General features: G+C 39.6%; 1 protein-coding gene across 6 annotated transcripts in view; it reads left to right on the top strand.

Moving 5' to 3' along the window:
- LCOR (ligand dependent nuclear receptor corepressor) overlaps window positions 1-22,328 on the top strand; it is a 111,697-nt gene that overhangs the window by 22,119 nt on the left and 67,250 nt on the right. The window lies entirely within an intron of this gene.

Raw genomic sequence — 22,328 nt, 5'->3', positions numbered from 1 at the left:
ATTATATACCTTTGCAAAGTGTTTCATTTACTTCCTTGGAATTATAATCAGGTTATATAGGTGGCATTAATGCTACCTGGTCTTCAAATACTGGTACAAAGTACTCAGGGCCGGGGGCAGCCCTGGCTGTGCTCAGAGTTTACTCCTGGCTCTGTGCTCAGGGATCACTTCTGTGGTACTGGGGGACCATGTAGGAGTGCTGGGGATTGAACTTGAATTAACCGTGTACAAGGCAAGAGCTCTACCTGCTGATACCTCTCCAGCCTCATAAACATTACCTTTTAAGGGTAGTTTTAGGTTCACAGCATAATTGAGCAGATCATCGTTGAGGATTCCCACATACATAAAACTTGTTCAGTACTCGCATCTTGTTACCACAGTGGTAACCCTAAGTTTCACTCTTGGTGTTGTACATTCTGTGGGTAGACACAAGAATCCGCCATTGTAGTATCATCCAGAATAACTTCACTGCCCCCAAATTCCTGTGTTCAGCCTACTCAGCCCTCCATAATGTTTTTACTGTGTGCATAGTTTTCTTTGTTGTAGGATGTTACTTAGTTAAATCCTTAATGACCTTTTCATATTGGCTTTTTCACTTAGCTATATGTATCCAAGTTTCCTTGTAACAAGTCTTAATAATTCATTTCTTTCTGTACTGAATAATACTTAACTATACTGGAGTTCACCCCCAGAAATATACCTTGGTTAACTTCCAAGTTTTGACACTTAGGGGTAAAGCTACTGTAAACTTCTTTGTGCACATTTTGTTGTTTTTGCTGCCTCTATTCAGAATGTTCTAAAGATGTTAATTCCTGATCTGAGTTCATGGATCACTCCTGGAGATCTTGGGGGAACCATTTGGGTTGCTGGGAATCAAATCCTGTTGATTGTGTGCAAGGCAAGTGCTTTACTTGCTGTTTTTTTTTTTAATAAATAAAATTTTTTTAGGTGCTGTTGTTTGTGTTGGCTGGAGCGATAGCACAGCGGTTGGGCGTTCGCCTTTCACAAGGCCGACCCGTGTTTGATTCCTCCGCCCCTCTCGGAGAGCCCGGCAAACTACCCATGCATATTGGATATGCCAAAAACAGTAACAATAAGTCTCTCAATGAGAGACATTACTGGTGCCCGCTCGAGCAAATCGATGAGCAATGGATGACAGTGACAGTGACAGTTGTTTGTGTCTACATTTTGGTGTGGACTGTTTTTTGTTCTTTTGAGTTGATACTGAGAATTGCAGTTGCTCATAATTGGTTGAGGATATGTTAAATTTTGTGAGAAATTTTGTTGTTTTTCAAAGTGATTCATTTTGCTCTTCTGTGAAAAGTTCTTGTTGCTTCACCAGAATTTGCTGTTCTCTGTTTTGGTTTTGGACATTCTAATAGATGTGTAGTGGTATCTCATTTTAGCTTATAATTATCTAATGACATACTGTATTGAATATCTTTTTCACGTTTGATTGCTATCTGCTTTGTTTCTTCTTTTATGATAGCCAAGGTTTTAATTGGGAGCATTGCTGAGTTTTGGATAACAGTTCTTTATCAGATCTATAGTTTTTATTTTGGTTTGATTTGATTTCAGTTTTGGGGCCATATCTGACAGTGCTTCAGCTCATTGCCTTGCTGTTGTTGCTCAGGGGACTACGTAGTGATGGGGATTGAACCCAGGTCTTCAAGCAGAGTACTGCACTAGCCCTTCGAGCTATCACACTGACCTATCAGATATGTTCTATGCAACTATTGCCTCCCTGTCTGTCTTGTGTGCTTACTCTCTGGAGTAGTAGCTGCTGCTACATCTTCACCCCTTCTCCTTTTTTAGGACCACACCCAGTGGTGCATTAGGGTTGCTTCCAGCAGTGCTGGGAGATCATGAGGTACAGAGACTTGAACCCAGGCCTCAGGCATGCAGAAACTTTGTGTTTATTAGCCCATTGATCTGTCTCTCTGTCCTCTAGAATAGCAGTTTCTTAGTGAACTCTTTTCAATAACATTAAGTATAATCTCTATATAAAATCACATACATATTAGTTATTATAATGTAGCACATAACATTTTAAATTGTATTCTTATTAAATATAACTTAATCTTGTAACTATAAAAATTATGCACATAAAATTTTAGATTCTGAGAAATTTGTTCATTGTCCATTTTCGTGATAGATTGTTTTCTGTAAGTTTCATAGCTTACAGAATTTAGTATACCTCTTTAATTGAGGTGGATCATTTTTTGGGGGGTGTTCCTTTCAGGGATCCTGGCAGGCTTGGGGTCCACATGGGATGCTGGGGATTGAACTTGGGTTGGCCTTGTGAAAGGCAAGCTCCTACCACTAGACTGTCGCTTGACCCCCAAAGTGAATCATTTTTTAACATGAATTTGTTTTTTGGTTTGTTTTTTTTTCCCATAAATGTATCGTGTGTGGACAGATTATGAATGCTCTTTTAGAACAGTTTTTTAAATTCTGGGTGGTGACCTCATATAATGGTCATGTACTTGAAAGTAGGGTAGTTGGCAACAGTAAAAAGTTTTGAATATGGAATGACTAAAAATTAATTTAGAACCAACTATAGTAACGCTTCTAAGGATTTCCAGCTCAGACAAAATGGTGTCCCAAGTGGAAAAAATTTAAGAAGCGAAGGTCTACCTTTGTTTCTTCTATTCTCCACCTGTCTTTATAGGACTTCTTATTTATTTTATAGTTAAGGGAGTCCTAGATAATTCTAACATAGCAGTGGTTCTCATGTGTCCAGGGATACCCAGGTGTTCAGGAGTGAAAACTAATAAGGTAGTATTTGCCCTTAACTTTTTTTTTTTTGATCTTCACTAAGGGGAGCTTTCCAGAGCCATGAAAATGAAATGATACGATGATATCATTACTCTTGATTGCTTTGAAGTGAGTTATAATAGTATTTTGGGGTTTAAAATATCTTTTTAAAATTTCAAATACAGAGAATGTAGTTGGCATGACTATACAAATAGAAACTTTTTAGTTACCTCAGTATTTAAGAATATAAAGTAATCTTGGAACTAAAGTGAAGTAGAATATGTTTATATTTCAGATCTGTTCAAGACAGACAGGTAAGGTATTTAGTTTCCCTAGAGAAACTCCTTATTTTCTCTAAGTAGAAAAAATTTACTTTGCCTTTCTAGATAGCTTTTGTTGTTTTTAGGGCCACACCTAGTTATGCTCAGAGGCAGTTTCTGATTATGTGCCAGTAGTTACTCCTGGCAATGTGCAAGGGACCGTGTATATAGTGCCAGGGATTGAACCCGGCTAGGCCTCTCCCCTTGCAAAGCATCCGTCTGTCTCTGTGGACCATCGATGGATTTCCCCCGCTTGGTATTGCAATCAAGGATTTGTTTCTTTGGGATAGATGATGAGGTGGTAAATCAGTGGACCAATTTCTGGGATAGTATATCACTCTAGGATCCGATCTTTTTCTAGAGTCTTAGTTTCAACCATCATTATTCCTTTTTTGTTGTCCTTGTGTGATTGCTTTTGACCTTTGTGAGTGTAAAAACCAAATTGCCTAATTCCTTTGGACCCCCATACCTTTGGAATGTCAGTACATACTTTTTCAAGATTCTCCTTTATTTCTAGCACTTGATGGTTCTCCTAGCGGATGATTTGAGTTCAATTATGCATTGAGAGATAACAAGGGATATATATCACTTACACAATATTTATAGTGGTGAAATATCTTATTATTGATAATAATAGACCATGGTGGGAGCACAGTGTCTGTGCTTGCGGGACCATGTGGTGCCAGGGATCAAACTTTAGACCTTCCACATCCAAAGCCTGTGCTTCAGTCCTTTGAGTCATCTCTCTGGCCCCCAGTAATAGAACTTTTAAATAATCTTCACATAATTCTGAATAGCTTGGTTCCATTTTGAAAAACTGGGCTGTAGAGATACTACAGCAGGTAAGATGGTTGCCTTGCATGCACCTACCGGGTTTGATTCTCAGCACCCCTTATGGTTCTCTAAGCTGAGCAAAGAATAAGCCCTGAGCATGGAGGGGAATAACCCCTAATGTCCCCAAAGAAAAACCAACAACAGAAAGACATCCCCCCCCCCCGCCACAAAAGAACAATCTATTAGCAACTGGAAGTTTTCTGTAAATCTTTAGTGATCTTTTGTTTAAATGACCTTATATTTTGCAATATTTTCATTTTTAATATCTAAGTGCAAAGATAATTATTTAATATCACTTTATTGTACAATTACATTAAATTTCAAAATTAGACTCAAATGTGTATATGACAAATCTTAGTATATAGCAAATCTTAAAAGTAACATCAGGTTTGATTTGCCACCTGTTTCTCTTCTAGCTTTTGAATGTTAAAATATTTCTTTAAAAGGGCTTTCATTGAGAATTTTGGTTAGTCTGGTTCTAAGTCATTGAATCTGAGCTACTTTAAATTTGATTTTATAATTTTGTCAAAGGGATGTCCTTTTGTTTCTTTGGTTTCGAAACCAGAAGTGCTCAGGAATTACTCCTGCTAGGGCTTGGGAAACCACTTGTGGTGCCGGGGATCAAACCTGGGTTGGTGGTATGAACAGCAGGTGCCGTACTCACTGTGCTATTTCTCCTGTCTTTTTGGTTGATTTTAGAAGTGTTTTAAAGATATAAAAGATATATTCTAGATACTAGACTTAGCATATATGATTTGTAAAAATGTTCTTTATGTGGGTTTTTTATTTCACATTTTTTGTTTGTTTTGGGGTCACACCTGGCAATGGTCAGGGGTTACTCCTGGCACTGCACTCAGGAATCATTCTTGACAGTGCTCAGGGAACCATATGGGATGGCAGGGATCGAGCCCTGGTTGGCCATATGCAGCCTGCCTACTATCTCTCCAGCCCCTTATTTCACACTTTTTTTTTTTTGGGGTCACATCTGGCAATGCACAGGGGTTACTCCTGGCTCTGTGCTCAGGAATTATTCCTGGCAGTGCTCAGGGGACCATATGAGATGCTGGGAATCGAACCTGCATCGGCCGCGTGCAAGGCAAACGCCCTGCCCGCTGTGCTATAGCTCCAGCGCCTTATTTCACAATTTTAATTATAGAAATTTTGTTCTTGAACCACACCTGCCAGTGCTCAGGGATATTCCTAACTCTGTGCTCAGGGGATCACTCCCACTGATGGTTCTGGGGTTCTGGGTTCAAACCAGACCTCCTGTGTGCAGAGCAGGAGCCCTTGTCCCGTGAGCTCTCTCTAATCTTTTGACACCATTGCTGGCAGGAGAGATAGCTCAACAGACAGCTTTGTATATGGGAGTCCCTGACATTATATATGGTTTCCAGAGCACATACCAGTATTAGTTTCCAGACCACCACTGTTTGTGATCCCCAAACCAGAGAATCTCTTGATATACCAATGTCACAAAGATCCACCCATTTCTTCTGAAACTTTCATAGTTTACTGTCTTTATATACATTCCATTTTATTTTTAATTTTGTTCATATCCAGCATTACTCAGAGGTTACTCCTGGCTCTGCACTCAGGAATTACTTCTGGCCATGCTTTGGAGATTATATGGGATGCTGGGAAATCGAACCTGGGTTGACTCATGCAGGGCAAACACCCTACCTGCTGTACTCTGGCCCTGTATTTTAATTTTTATGTAGAATTTTGTTTCCTTTTGTGAGGGTAGGAATCCAACTTCATCCTTTTGCATATAGTTTATCTAGTAGTCTCAGTATCTTACTGAAAGAACAGTTGTTTACATACTGGAAATCATCTTGACATGTCTGTCAAAAATCAGTTGGCCAGGGGCCAGAGAGCTAGAACAGTGGTTAAGGCACCTTCCTCACATGCAGTGATACTGGGTAGATTTCCCAGCACTGATATCATTCCCTTGAGCACATAGCCAGGAATAAGCTCTGAGCATCACTGGATATGGCCCCTCAAAATAAAAAACAATACAATTCAGTTGATCGTTGGTGTATAGGTTTGTTTTCTGGACTTTTAAATTCTGTAGTGTATGTCCTTGTTCCAGTACCACAGTTTTTATTATTGTGAGTTTATTAGTTTTGTTGTTGTTCTTTTGTTTCTGGGTCAAATCTGGTGGTGGTGCTTAGAGTTGACGCCTGGCTCTGTGTTCAGGAATCACTCCTAGCAGACTCATGGAACCATATGGGGTGCTGGGGATTGATCCTGGGTCAGCTGCATGCAAGTCAAGCACCCTATCCACTGTGCTACCTGTCTGGCATCACTTTCAATTTTAATACAGTAGTTGGGGCTGGAGCGATAGCACAGCGGTAGTGCGTTTGCCTTGCACGATGCCGACCCGGGTTCAATTCCTCCGCCCCTCTCAGACAGCCCGGCAAGCTACTGAGAGTATCTCTCCCACATGGCAGAGCCTGGCAAGCCACCCGTGATGTATTCAGTATGCCAAAAACAGTAACAGGAAGTTTTACAATGGAGACGTTACTGGTGCCCACTTGAGCAAATCGATGAGCAACGGGATGACAGTGACAGTGACAATGATTCAGTAAGTTATATGAGCTATTCAGCAAATCATAGAATCAGTTTTATTAGATGGTTTGTCTAGTTTATAGGCTAATAAAATCTAAAAACTTTGTATCAGCATAGATTAAGTGTAGTAAATATTTTTTGTATGTGTTTCCAATTTAAGGTAAGTTTATTGGAATATAATCTTTGTTAATTGAGGAAGACCTGTAGTTGTTTTAGTGTTGCTCATGTCTTCTGTTTCTCATTTTACTTTTTGCTTTTTTTTTTTTTTAAATCTATTGAAAGTGTGGTGTTGAAATCTCCAGTGCTCAGGTGATGCTCACAGTACTAGAAATTTGAACTAGTCTCAGTGGGATGCAAGGCAGTTGCTTTACTCCCATAGTATCTCTCTAGCCTCTCAATATTTTTAGATTTAATGAGAATTAAATGTTTATATTTAATGAGAATTCTTTATATATATCATATAGTTGTTACATGGCATTTGATCCCTGGCATCCCAACCAAGCTGGCTGGTTGTGATTCCTTAATGCAAATGGAGGAATAAGCCCTAAGCAGCGCTGGGTGTGGCCCCAAACCAACACACACAAAGACACACACTTATGTGGAAGGAGTGATAAGTGACAAGTACTAAAAGAAAGTTGATGGAAAAATAGCAAGAGAAACTTTTGATTTGTAATCATAAGACTAAGCTGGACTAAGCTTCGAATAACTTAGTTTCGAAGGAACATTTTTGGCAGGAGGAAGAGGGTAGAAAGAGAGGGATTAGTACAGTAATTTCAGTTTAGTGCACTTAAAGGAAATTGGGAGAGAGAATGCTGAAAAATTTATTTTTGAAGAATTTACGAGCCATACTTAACAGTTTTGACTGTGACTTGTTTGCAGACAGGTAATCACTGAATGTTTTTAAACAGGAAAGCTGTCAAGAATTTATCTCATCTAGGTTGAATCCCTGATACTGCATATGTATACTTAGCATTGGCAGGATTATTAGCCCTGAACACTGCCAGACATGACCAAAAAACAAAAGAATTTACTTCATGGAAACTGTTTAAGTGCTCAATGATGGATGACTAGATAAAGATATATATATATATATATATGTGTGTGTGTATATATATCTATTTTTTTATATCATATCCTTATCTGCTCATATATGTGTGAGTATATATATCCAGTGCAGTACTGCTCAGCTATTGATGGAAATGTAGAGGGTCATGTTAAACAAAATAAGTCCTATAGAGGCGTTATTCCTGGTGGGGCTGGTGGGAGCTTATGTGGTCTTGGGAATGGGGGTCGGACAGGGTCAGCTGCTTCCATGGCAAGTCCTTATTATCCAGATGCTAGAAATCGTGTCTCATGAGATTTTTTGTGTTCCCCCCCCTCCCCTTTGGGGCAGAAGGATGGGGGCAGGGCAGGATAAGTACCCAGCAGTGCTGAGGATCTACTTCCTGCTCAGTGCTTGGAATTCACTCCCATTAGTGTTCAGGGGATCATGCTTTGGTGGGGGATCCAACACAGGCTTCCCCACATGCTAAATATGCATTCCAGCCAGTCAGCTATCTCTCCAATCCTGAATTTTTATCTTAATTACCTGCCATATACAGTTGTTCAGATCAACTATTTGTTTAGGTTGTGTACAACCAGTTTGTCACATGCTGAAAATGTACCCCAAAGTAAAACATTACTTTTAGTTGTTTTCTCTCCCTAATGGAAAACATTGGAATGCCTCGGTATTTCTCTTCCCACCTTTCCTGCTTAATCTGCCCTTAAAATCTCATCTCTTCACTTATTTATTCATTTATTTATTTTGGATTTTGGGCTACATCCGGATGCTCAGAGGTTACTTCTGGCTCTGCACTAGGGAATCACCCCTCAAAGTGCTCAGGGGACCATTTGGATGCCGGGATTGAACCCTGGTCAGCCTTGTACAAGTATAGTACAATCACTTTAGCCTCATAATTTCTTAATTTTTTAAATATATATGTATAAATATATATAATCATAGTTTAAGTAATATATAGTTTATGTAATATGATACATAATCAGAGTTTAGATAATATGATATAAACGCACTGGAGCGATAGCACAGCGGGTAGGGCATTTGCCTTGCACACGGCCGACCCAGGTTCGATTCCTCCATCCCTCTTGGAGAGCCCAGCAAGCTACCGAGAGTATCCCGCCCGCACAGCAGAGCCTGGCTAGTTACCTGTGGCGTATTTGATACGCCAAAAACAGTAACAGCAAGTCTCACAATGAGACATAACCGTTGCCCACTCGAGAAAATAATCATAGTTTGGGTAATATGTTACAGCAGTGTTTAAATTTATAGTATTGATGTACAAATTTATTGCATACCACTGCCACCAAAGTACCTTTGGTGCTCCATCATTTTTTTCTTTTTATACTCGTTTTTATTTTTAATTTTATTTTCATAAAGTTGTTTACAATAATTTATTAAATTTATTGTTTCAACACCAATTCCACCATCACTACACCTTCTCACTACCATTATTTCGAATTTTCCCACCACCACCACCCAAGCCTGCCCCAAAGGCAGAAGCTAGATCATATATTTTGTATTGCTTATTACGAATAATTGACTAAAAATGATCCAAAAATGTTTTCTTAGCGGACAGTGTGTGAAAAGTGTTGTATGTTATGTTGGAGCCATTAAGCTCATATAAGAGATCACTAACATATTGGTACAGGTTAAACCTTGTGTGCTAATGTGTGTGTGTGTATTATTTTTTTAAATCAAGATCAGTTGCCTTCTGTCTTATACCCCATCAAATGTGGTGTGCTACTCTTGGTATATCAGTTCACCTCTGTTTTTATGTCAGCTCTGTGATGATCTTCTCTTTCCTTCGCCATCATTTCTAAAGCTTTACATGCTTTCTGTGCCTTGATGATTTCTGGTTTTATATTCCTGATTCCAGTTTTTCCGTTTTAACTTAAGTCACCTATTCAATTGCTTCATGCATCTATCTACCCACATTTCTTTCTTTTTTTCTTCTTTTTTTAAATCCACATTGATTTTTTTTTTTTTTTGGTCACACCCAGTGATGCACAGAGGTTACTCCTGGCTCATGCACTCAGGATTTACTCCTGGCGGTGCTCGGGGGTCCATATGGGATGCTTGGAATTGAACCCAAGTTGGCCTCGTGCAAGGCAAATGCCCTACCTACAGTGCTATTGCTCCAGTCCCAATCCACAATGATTTTTAAGAGACATGTCAAACTCAGTGCTCACAACTGAACTCAGTTATTCTACTAAAAGCCCAAACATCTTTTTCAGCTCCTTTGCACTGTACATCCCAGAGCAAATGACCAGAGCAGATTTCTCTTCAGAATATACTCTATCCAGCCAATCACCTTTCCATCACTGCCACTGCAATTTAAGCCACCAATACTTCCTCCAAAGCTATCGTAATAACAATCAAATAATTATTTCTTAATAATCAGTAATTTCTGTAATCACCTGGTAATCCTTTTAGTTTGTTTTGGGGCCACACCTGATAGCTCAGGGCATACTCATAGGGATTACTCCTGACAGTGCTTGGAAGAACCATATGTGGTACTGGTGAACAAACCTTGGTTGGCTGCCTGCAAGGCAAGCAGCCTGCCTGGTGTACTCTCCCTCCAGCCTAGCAGATTAGTAATCCTAATAGAAACCTGGTCATGTTGCCTCTACCACTAAGTATAAAATTAGTGGATTTTTACTAGATTTAAAACCCATTTCACTGTAGACCATTGTTTGTATTATCTTATCTCTGAATCTTTGACCATATCTCTTGTTTTTCACCATATTCAATCTGCCCACATCACACTTTCTTCCTGTTCCTCAGATAACACCAATTACTGAAATTGTCCAGCAGGTACAGGCCCCTGTAAATCGGAATTGGCTAGGATTTCATTGGGGAACGATTCACCACTCCCACCTTGCCAGCACCCTACTAACACAACTGAAAAAGACAGGGGAGCTTGGAAAAATCCCTGAAGACCAGCTTTGGAGTGCCAGGCAGTGTCTACTCTCCATGTTGCTTGCGAGTTATCCCCATTTGACTCCTGGGGATGCACAGTTTCTTTAATTTACAACATACTTACTCCATCTTGTCTCAGTTGCCCACAACCCCCTATGGATGTGGTTCTTTTTTTCTTTAAGTTTATGGGGCACATTTCCTAGGAATTGATCCATCCCAATTTGGATGTATAATTCCTGAGCTAACCCCCGCCTTCTTTAGAGAAATTCTGTGTTCACTCTTAATCTTATTGTCTGATTTTTCACTTCCCTCCCTTAGTTCCTGAGTAAATCTATTTGTTCACTGTCCCAGAAATTCTTTCTGTAAGAGTAATAAGCAACAAGGGGACAGAGAGGTAGTACAGTGGGCAGGGTGTTTGCCTTGCACGTGGCTGACTCAGGTTTGATACTTGGCATCCCATATGGTCAGTCCTTAAGCTCTACCAGAAATTCCCCGAGTGTAGAACAGCAATAAGTCCTGAGCACTTTCAAGTGTGGACCCAACCCTCCTCCCCCCCAAAAAAAAAAGAAAAAACCCAAAACAGGAACAAGACAAGCCCTGGAAACCTGGGTAGACGTCAGGACTTCAAGGTCAATGCTTCCTGCAGTCTTTCAAATGTCTTGAGTACCTCAAGCACTGACTCTCTGAGGTGGGACATGCAGAAGTGTGGTATTAGCACACTCACTGGTGATTGCCTTTCTCCTCTAGTTTCCAGTATACCCACTGCCACTGCCACTACAGACTGTATACTGATGTAGCGCTGTCCTTCTGCCTATTCTAGATATCCTGTTTGGATATCCACATGACTTGCTCCTTCACTTAATTCACAAATTCCAGGGCTTGCTGTCCTGTTTCTGTTTTGAGTGTTTTTTTTTGGGGGGGGGGAGGGTACACACTTGGAAGTGCTCAGGACTTACTGCTGGTTCTACACTCAGGGAATTTCTGGTAGAGCTTAGGGACCAACCATACAGGAAACCAAGTATCAAAATATGTTGTGTTTTATTTATTTATTTATTTATTTGCTTTTTGGGTCACACCTGGCGATGCATAGGGCTTACTCCTGGTTTTGCCCTCAGGAATTACTCCTGGCAGTGCTCGGGGAACCATATGGGATGCTGGGAATTGAACCCAGGTCAGCCGCGTGCAAGGCAAATGCCCTGCCTGTTGTACTATCACTCCAGTTCATATGCTGCTTTTTAGAGGCTCTTTTTCATTTTATTTCTGACCAGGGATCATATATGTGCTTGACTGGAGTTTGCACACTTAGTTGTAGTGCTTGCCAGAGGTCACTTCCCTTCATTTGTGATTGTTGTACCAGGAGTCATAGACAGCAGAGGTATCAGGCTCAAATAGAGTTCTTGGGACCAAGTTTGGTGCTTGTAGCAGAATGGGGATCAAACTCAAGCTTTCAGGGCAGACTCTTTAAGCTGCTGAGTCATCAAGAGGCTCTTTTTCTAACCTCTGAAAGTTAGAAAAAAGTTTCCCTAAGTCCCTCTCCACTACTTTTTTTTCCGTGTCAGGATTTATCACACTTCCATGTTATCCCCTTATTGTGCTATATTCTTCTACCATTACTCGTTATACTTATCCTTAAGATGCACATCATCATGTGTATCCTCTGCTTCTGTTGCCACAATGAAAGTTTCATCTGTTATTATTTACAGCTACATATTTAGTGCCTGACTCTTGGTTGACTCTTAAATTTCTATAGCCCGCCTCAAAGAAGGAGACTCAGAAACTAATAGAAGGTTTATAATTGTTTTGTTGTTTTGTTGTTGTTTTACTCAGAAACAGAAAGTGAGGCTGGACATACAGCTTGAAGGGGCATATGCTTTTCTTTGCATCTAAGAGCCCCTTGTTTGATTCCTGGCACTGCCTAGTCTCCTGGCACTAGGAGTAACCTGGGCACTATACCTGAAGTAGCTCCTGGAAACTGCTGAGTGTACCTAACACCCTCAAAGTCATGTAATCCAAAAAACCCAAAACCAATGAATCAGGGATGTTGATCATCAGTAGAGCACTTGTCTATATGTGTGGGGCTTGGGTTCAGTTCCTGACATGGCAGAACAATGCTATTCCACGTTGTGTATTATTTTTAGTAGCTTTAGGTTTTCATCTAGGACTAGGGAGAAAACTCAAAGGACTTTAGTGCTTGTTTTTCTTTCAGGAGATCCATGCTCAGTCCTTACAACCTTGTGGTTCCCTTGTACATAGAACTTGGAGTAGTCCCAGCCCAAAGGATTTGGCCCAAAGGAAGCTGGGAAGGAGAAAGGAAAGGATTGGGGAGAGGAAACAAGGGGAGAGAGAGACTTAATGACACTCTTAACAGATTTTGAGTGCTTTGGGATTTTTTGGTTTTTAATCCACATTCAGCAGTGTTCAGGGCTTACTCTTGGCTCTGTGTTCAGAAATCATTCCTTGTGGGTTTGGGGGACCATAAGGAATATCAGGGATTGAACCTGGTTGACCTCATGCTAGGCAAATGTCCTACTCCAGCACATGATTTTTGAGTACTTATAAAGAAATAAATTTTGTTCACAGAAAATAAAATCTAGGGGCTGGAGCGATAGCACAGCGGGTAGGGCATTTGCCTTAACTCCCAGCATCCGATATGGTCCCCTGAGCACTGCCAGGAGTAATTTCTGAGTTCAGAGCCAGGAGTAATCCTTGTGCATCACCAGGTGTGATCCAAAAAGGAAAAAAAAAAAGTTTGGAAACTAGAAGCCACGTGTCATTGCTGTCATCCCTTGCTCATCTATTTGCTCAAGCGGGCACCAGTAACGTCTCCATTGTGAGACTTGTTGCTACTGTTTTTGGCATATCGAATACGCCACGGGTATTTCCAGGCACTGCTGTGTGTGCGAGATACTCTTGATAGCTTGCCAGGCTCTCCGAGAGGGGCGGAGGAATCGAACCCCGGTCGGCCGTGTGCAAAGCAGATGTCCTACCCGCTGTGCTATCGCTCCAGCCCAGTGGCTGCATATATGGTCACATTTTTATTTCATGTATGAACAGTGCTCATGCAAGATTACTGACCTGTTAATGACTGGGTCCTCTAAGGAAATGAGGCCCACAGATTGTGAACTGGCGTAATCGATTTGTTCAGATCAACTTCAGATTTGTATTTAAATGGCTTCTTTGCAAGCATAATTACTCTCCCAAAGACAGTTTGATGTAATAGAAAAAAATAAACTCATACTGACCTTGGATTTTGAGTGAATTAAATTTATCTGACTTAAGTATTTCTGTAGCTACTATTGTGATTTTGATTAAACATTTTGAAATCTTGATTAAACATTTTGAAATCTTATTTATAATAATATGTACATAAATAAAACAATACCAAATTATTTTGACGATGTTCCAGCTACTCAGTACATACTCCTTTCCACTCTTTAAATTATTAATACCACCAATATTTAGAACTTTGCTTTCTAACATATTTTTGTTTTTGTTCTGATTACAGCTTTTCATAAACTGGATTTTGTCATCTCTGTTTAGGGGCCAACAAAGCAAGCCTTAATTATAGTTTGGTTTTAGTTTATAGTTGGCAGAGAACTTGGTTGAGTAAGGACAGAAAAGCCATCATTTTTCCATAATACATAAATTACCTTTCTTTTAATTTGATCTTCAGGATGTCAGACACAAAAAGTAGAGTCATTATAAAATCTCAAAGCACCAAACCAGGGGAATAGCTCAAGTCGTAGCATGAGTTTGATCACTGGCACTGCCTGGCCCCTTTGAGCGCCATGCAGGTGGCCCCTGAGCAGCACCCCACCCTGGTGGAGTACTGAACCAGCAGGGTTTCATCAGATGAGGGCCTCCCCACCACCCCAGCCCCAGGACCTGCTGAATGTAAGATCTCTATTAAAAAGATCTTAAGCCATCCTGTAAAAAGAGGAATATGGGAATTGGGAAGGGTGTGTTTACGTTCTTTTATCATTTTGTTTTATTTGGTGGCCACACCTGGGAGTGTATGGGCATCACTCCTTGCAGTATGTGGAGCCCATGTGACACTTAAGTCTCCTGTGTGCAAAGCATGCGCTGTAACCCAGTGAGTTACTTATTTGGCCCTTTTATGTAAAAACATTTTTTTTAAATTTTGGGACCACGTCCAGTAGCTCAGGGGCTATTTCTGACATGGTGCATCACTCCCAGCAGTATTCAGGAGACGATATATGCAGTGCCCGTGAGTAAACCTGGGTTTCCTTGTACTAGCCCTTTGAACTTTTTCTCAGGCCCCACAGTCAACATTTATTGGCTGATGTTTAGGACTAGGCTAGGCTAATTTAAAGAGAAGAGGTATATGGACTCTAGTTTTTTGTTCAAAAATCAGTAGATAAAATCTCCTAGTTTATAAATAATACAGTTTTATCACTGGTGAGGTTGTTTTGAACTTTGCCTGGAATTTGTGGGGTGAGGTAAGAAATACCAATGAATTAGATTGAGACTGCAGGTAACATAATAGGTTAAAGGACAAAAGACTTTGAAAGATTAATATGTAATGATTGATAAATTACTATGGCCGGTATATGCAGTGTATATGAAAGAAAGCGGTGACAAGAGACTGAAAAGATTGTGTCTAATCCTCACTCATCTTGCTTCCATCCAAGACTAAAGTCTTCAGTATGTCAGTGGAAAATCATTAATAGCATTTAAAACAGAGAAGATGAAAGAACTTGGCAGCAGTAGGATAAATTTTGGTGAAGATGGTGGCCTAGAGAGATCTTGAAGGTAGTAAGAGGAATAGAAAATTAGGAGTTCTTTTTCTTTTTTTGCTACACCTGGTGGTATTCAGGCGTTATTCCTGACTGCTCAGGGATCATACCTGGCAGGGTGCAGACCACATTGGGTACCAGGGATCAAACCTCGGTTAGTGTATGCATGGTACTATCATTATGGCCCTAATTTTAACTTTTGATAAATTTTAACTAACTTATTGAAGCATTTTAATCTATGTCTCTACATTTTTTTTCTCTTTACATAATGATTACCAAAAATCTTCCTAAATAAATAAAACTGAGTTGAGAAATTTAAATTTACTCCGTGGTTGGCTAGTTTTGTGGGGTTTTATTGCTTGTTTTTGGTTATGCCTGGCCATGTTTAGGGCTTACTCCTGGCTCTGTGCTTGAGGATCACTCCTGCTGGTGGGACTTGGGGCCATATGGGGTGCCAGGGATTGAACCTCAGGCTTCTTTGTGGAAGGCAAGTGCCCTATCCATTATACTGTTGCTGTATATGGTCCCACATGATTGTTTTTAAATTATATATTTTGATACAATGTGCAAGCTTGTATCAAAATTTCATCCTAAAACTTAAAATTTCATCCTAAAACTATTCAATCAAATCATTTGAGTTCTTTTTCTTATGACTGTTTTGATTATTTTCCCAGACTGGTTAGGGTCCAGCAGTGTTGAGAGGGTCTTTAGGGCTGTAGTACTCAATTATGTTATTCAGTGGTTATAATAGTGTCACACTGTGTGTGTGTGTGTGTGTGTGTGTGTGTGTGTGTTGGCCTGGTGGTACCTAGAATCGAATTGCAAAGCATGCACTATACCAAGACTCCATCCTTAGCTTGATTTTTTATTCTTGTTCTTTTTTCCTCTGGTGATTTGTATTTATCAACTACACAAAATAATTTAAGGAAATATACTCAAGCCTACTTTTTTCCCTTTTTAAATTTTTGGTTGGGCTGGAGCAAGCACAGAGGTAGGGCGTTTGCCTTTCATGAGGCCACCCTGTGTTCGATTCCTCCGCCCCTCTCGGAGAACCTGGCAAGCTACCCGTGGCATATTCAATATGCCAAAAACAGTAACAATAAGTCTCACAATGAGAGACGTTACTGGTGCCCGCTCGAACAAATCTATGAGCAACGGGATGACAGTGACAGTGAAAGTTTTGGTCTGGCAGTGCTTAGGGACCACTCCTGACTCAGTGCTCAGAGAACCGGACAACGCAGGTGATGAGATGTAGAACTCCTTTGTATCCAGCACATGCTTTTCAGCCCTTTGAGCTGTCTTCCTGAATCCAAATTATATTTATTTTAGGGTTTTGTTTAGTCCTTGTCTGTCTTTCTCCATGGAAAAGCCCATGACAGAAAGACTATATCTGTATATTCTTTACTCTTTTATCCTTTTCTTTTTGGTGGTGCTGTAAATTGAACCCAGGGTCTCAAACATGGAAGGCAATTGCTCTACCAGGATTTTATCCCCAGATCTTCATTTCTTTGTCATATCAGAGATTAGTAACTATGATCCTGCCTATGCATATTTTGGGTCTGGAGATACAGCATAAACAGCTGAGTACATGTTGGTGGGAATGCTGACTGGTTCAGCCTTTTGGGAAAACAATATGGGTATTCCTTCAAAAACTTCAAAAATTGAGCTTCCGTATGGCCCTGCAATAACCACTTCTGGGATATAGCCCGAAGGTGCAAAAAAGTACAGTAGAAATGACTTCTGCACCTGTATGTTCATTGCACACTGTTCACAATAGCAGAATCTGGAAACAACCCAAGTGCCCGAGAACAGACAACTGGTTAAAGAAACTTCCATACATCTACACAACGAAATACTGTGCAGCTGTTAAGGAGAGATGAAGTCATGAAATTTGCTTATAAGTGGAAGGACATGGAGAATATCATGCCAAGTGAAATGAGTCAGAAAGAGAGGGACAGAATTAGAAGGACTGCACTCATTTGTGGAATATAAAATAATATGAGATTGACACCCAAGGATAGTAGACACATGGGCCAAGAATATTGCTGCGTAGTTGGAAGCCTGTCTCATGAGCTGGGGGAGAAGGCAGCTGAAATAGAGAAGGGACTAAGATAATGATGGTTGGAGGCATTGTTCAGGATGGGAGATGTGTGCTGAAAGTAGATAAAAGATCAAAAGTGATAACCTCTCAGTATCAGTATTGCAAACCATCATGCCCCAAAGTAGAGAGAGAATATGGGGGAAGTTGACTGCCATGGAGGCGGGGGAAGGTTGGAAAGGGATATACTGGGGACAGTGGTGGTGGAGGATGTACACTGGTTGGAGGGATGGGTGTTTGATCATTGTGTTATTGAAACTCAAACATGATAGCTTTGTAAATGTATATCATGGTAATTCAATTTAAAATTTAAAAAAAAAAAGTAACTTAAAAAAAATAGCTGAGTACATGCGTTGTATGCAGGAGGCTCAGGTTTGATCCCTGGTGTGAGATGGTCTCCTGAGCATGACCAGGATCAACTCTGATTACAGAGCCTGGAGTAACCCTCAGCACCCTTAGAGCAAGAGGGGGCGAGGGGGATGGTATTGTGTTTACCTCTTTATTTGTCTGTTTGAGGACTATGGCCAGCAGTGCTTAGGGACTAGTTATGACTCTGTCTCAGCGATCACTCCTGGTCATATGGGGAATCATATGGTGACAGGGATAAAACTGGGTTTAGGGCTCAAACTGGGGTGGCAGCATGCAAGGCCAAGTGCCTTACCTCTGTAATGTCTTCAGTTCTTGTACTTATCCTTTAAAAGAATAATATTCATAATACTGTAAATACTAAATAATTGTGTTAATCTATTTAAGTACTCTTTGTAGGCTCATAGAAATATTATTCTTTAGATCTAGTTGGTTGTTCCCCCCTCCCCCACCATTTTTTCCCTCCCTAATATTGAGATTCAAATCCAGGGCTTCTCACATGCAAGATATATGATGTACCACCACTGAGCTACCTCCCTTATCCTCTTGTATATTTCTATATTCTGTTGCAGTTTGGATCATTAGTATTACTAGATTTCTACCTCGTCTATAAATGGACAGCTGTTTTTTTCCATCAGGATTGTACTAAATAATTCTGAGGGTATATGTGGGGCCATCAGATCACATGGGCCCGGAGCAGGACTCTCTAGAAGACAGCAACTTTTTACTGGAAAAGGGGCTATAATCAGTGATATTTAGGTGCCGCTCCTCCTAGCAGTGCTCAGGGAATGATTTGTTATGCAGACCAAACCGGGTCAAGCTGCTTGTGTGCCCTTATCCCCTGTCCTATCTCTTGCCACGGAGAGAAACTCTTAATGAATGTCAGTGAGTAAGATAGACTGCCTTGAGGAATGACAGGAGTCTGCTAAAACTCATTTCTTTATAGAAATTCATCCAGTTGCCTTTGGGTTTGTTTGTTTTCAAGTGATGTAAGATAGTTTTTATTAAACAAAGTTTATTTAGAAAGATTTGTGAACCGGGGGAAAAGAAAGGAATACATATATATGTTCAAGAGAGAATGTTTAATTGAAAGAGCAAGCAAGCTAAGAAACGAGACAAGCAAGCAAGATCCTTGTTCAAGGGGCAACGCAGACAAGAGGGCAAGCTGCTTTTGGTTTTATGATACACCAAGATAGCTAGAGCAAAAATAAAGCTGAGTTTGAAGTCAAGAACTTCAGATGCTGTTGGTCCTATCTAAATTCTCCAGAATCAAGTTTATAAGTAGATATCCAAAGGACTTTTATCTAAAATTTGCTAATTAAAGAAGTTCATAAGTTTCTTTTAATTCTTCTGTGTTTCTTAGGTTGTTTCTGTATTGGTTCTCTCAAAGGAATGGGTTCCAAGATTCATAAATCAGTTTTTCAGTCTTCCTTTTATATAATACAATATGTAATAAGCACAATTTCTTATGTATGTGTTCCTATCATATTGCTTTTCATAACGTGGTTTTCCCCTATTGGCATGAAAATGGAAGAGATAGGAGAGATTATGGTGTAGATTAAAGAGGGGGGGAAAAAAGAGAAATTTCCATTGTTCATGTTGTTTTTGTGAGCTATATGATAATAACAGAAGCCAAAAACCAGATATGTAGAGCCCTAGCTAGTAAGTAGAGAAATTGTGGAAAACAGCAAGACCTTCCTGGAGCTTTTAATCTCCTTGGAAAGCTAAGAATAACCTATTAAAGAAAAAAGTTTAGATAGCCCATGCCAAATTTTACATTACAGAATATTTGCATAAACAGTGCTTGCTTGTGTCAGGAGAATAGAAGGCAATTTACGGTTACTGCGAGAGGGCAGTGTTAAGGAAATTCTGTTGAAACTGAAGCCTTTTAAGAGCTGGCAGGATGTCTGCCCACCACTTCCCAGACAGTGTCTGCAGCTGGACCTGGGTGGTAGAAGCTCATCAGTTATAGTGTCTGCTATATAAAGGAGTAAATATTTGTTGGAAAAGTGCCTTGAAGGATAAGATCTGTTTATGCAAAGGTGACATGCAAAGGCTTGAGAAAACTCCTTATAGGAAGTAGAAATAATAATCGGATACATTAGAAGGCAACCTTGCTGGAGCTGTGAAATGAGCAGGAAAGTTCTGGGTAGTAAGTTTGCTATAAAGATTTGTTGAAGTTAGGTTATAAGCACCTTTGATTGTTTAGATGTAGAAATTTGTTTTTTGTTTATGTTCTGCAAAGTCAGGTTTTTCTGAATAAAGGCATTATCAAAGAACTGCTTTAGGAATACAGTCTGAAAACAATACATATTGTAACAAGGAAGAAACCAGCTTTAAGAACAATTGTATAGGAATTGTTTGGAAAATAGATACATCAGGGAAATATTTTTGTAATTGAATATAATGGCACAGTTGTCCTTTTCAGTCTGTGTAGTTTTTCATGGCATTTTGGTATTGATCTTTATGACTTTTGTGTGAAATCATGGTATAAATTTTGAATACATTGGTTCTTCTTTTATTTGCCTTTTGTTAATGTCAAGCATAGCATGAGACATTCCTTGTTGCTAAGCAACTGCTAAATTCAATATTTAATATTAATAAAACTGAGATTAAATCCTTTTTAACAGGATAGCAAAATAAAACCTTACATTGTCCAATCAGGAGTATTTGTAAGTGTATTGTTGCAGTTGTAAATGAAAACTATGGCTTTGTAGTTACTATTTTGGCCAAGAATCTTTGCATCCATGGCTATTTTTTGGGGGGGTTTCTTTTCCTTTTTTCCTTTTTGATGTTTTTTGTGAGTCCCTCTCCCCCATTTATTTTTGTGTGCCTGCAATTGAACCCAGGTCATCACAAATGTAAGGAATTTTGCCACTGTTTTCTCACCTCTTTTGATTTTTAAATATTTCCCAAAGCATTTATTTGCTTTTACTTTCTCAGTATTTTCTGTCATATTAGCATTTTTCTTTTTTTTTTTAAAGAAACAACTGTGGTAAGCATGCAGAGTTGGAATTTGTTATAGTTTCTTATAAACCAAGATAAAAACATATTACATCTGTTCTTGAGATCACCAATAATTTCCTTTAGCTATTTGTGTATTGTACTTTCAAGATGATTTAATTGTTGTAAATATTAAGTGAGAATTTCTTTGGAGTAGGGGGCTTGAGGGCTTTAAGCTGGCAGATTATGTGATTTATCTTTTTTTAAAGGTACTAAGAATAGTTTGCAGATACAGTAGACAGTTAGCAATTCCTATCCATTCATCTCTTACTACCACTTCCCCATCTTCAAAACTTTCATCCCATAGCCTTTTCCACCCTAACTTGAGGGGAGGCCTTAATAATTTTAGTGGAAGGTGTTTTAATTGTAGTTGTCAGATAATAAAATAGGTTATCAAATGAGATAACCTCTCATTTGCCTCACAGATTAATTTTATTTTGTTAGTGCATCATTTTGATAGCTCCTGGTGGTGACCCTAGGGGATCATATATGGAATGTTGCCGATCGAACCCGAGTCAGCTGCATGCAAGGCAAGCACCCTACTCACTGTACTATCTGGTCCCACAGAAACACTTTTTGTATTAATTACAATGACATTTCTTTCTTTGCATTAGAAATGTAGCACGTACTTAAATACATAAATTATATCAATCTTCTTTCTAAAGGTCACGCTTACTTAGTGGATTCACAGATTTTATGTAACTGAGTTCCCAAACAAGTCCATGAAAATCAGTTTGGGAACCTCTCCTCAAATCTACTATTTCTGGTAGAATGTTTTACAAAGGTATAATCTTAAATCACTTTTGTTTCTTATTCTACTAAAGAGTGTTCTGTGTTCTGGGACCACACCCTGCAGTGAGTGCTCAGAGCGTGTGGGACCATATGGGGTGCTGGAGATTGAACCCAGGTCTGCTGAGAGCAGGGCAAGTGTCCTTACCGCTGTATTGTCTCTCCAACCCCCATGACATTGAGTTCATCAGTGGTATTTGAAATAATCAGATTTTAAAAAATTTATTTTTCATACTGGTAGTTGTTTATAGCTTAATTATTAACGTATAGACATACTTGACTTCTCTTTTGTATATATGTAATTACTGGATTCTGCCTTTCATAAGGGAACCAAAATATCTGTCAATGTGAAATAATTACAAAGGTCTTTTTTTTCCAGGGGGGGTGGGCTTAAGAGTTACTCCTTGCAGAATGGGCACTGGTGGAGGGATGGTTTCTCGAACATTGTATGCAGAATGGGCACTGGTGGAGAGATGGGTTCTCAAACATTGTATGCAGAAACACAAGCACAAAAATGTGTAAATCTGTAACTGTACCCTCACAGTGATTCACTAATAAAAAAAATAAAAACTGAAAGCACACACGCACCACCCTCATGGGATGCCTGGGATCAACCTGGCTCTGCCGCCTGCAAGGCAAGCCACCCAACCCTCTGTACGCTGCCCCAGTCCTAATAGAATATTACGCAGTGATTTTTTTTCATCCGTAATGCAGATTGCTTTGTAAAATATCAGCTTACCTTTTTTTAAGGTTGGTATTTACAGATCTGACATGTAGCATAACCAGAATATTATGGAAATTTTGAATCACTTTGATTCTTTCACTGGGAATGGTGCCTTTTAAAAATTGGGAGTAAGATG

The sequence above is a fragment of the Sorex araneus genome, chromosome 11 (genome assembly GCF_027595985.1).
Source record: "Sorex araneus isolate mSorAra2 chromosome 11, mSorAra2.pri, whole genome shotgun sequence".
Taxonomy (NCBI): domain Eukaryota; kingdom Metazoa; phylum Chordata; class Mammalia; order Eulipotyphla; family Soricidae; genus Sorex; species Sorex araneus.
The sequence above is the reverse complement of the archived record's forward strand: the minus strand, read 5'-3'. Positions and strand labels throughout refer to the sequence as shown.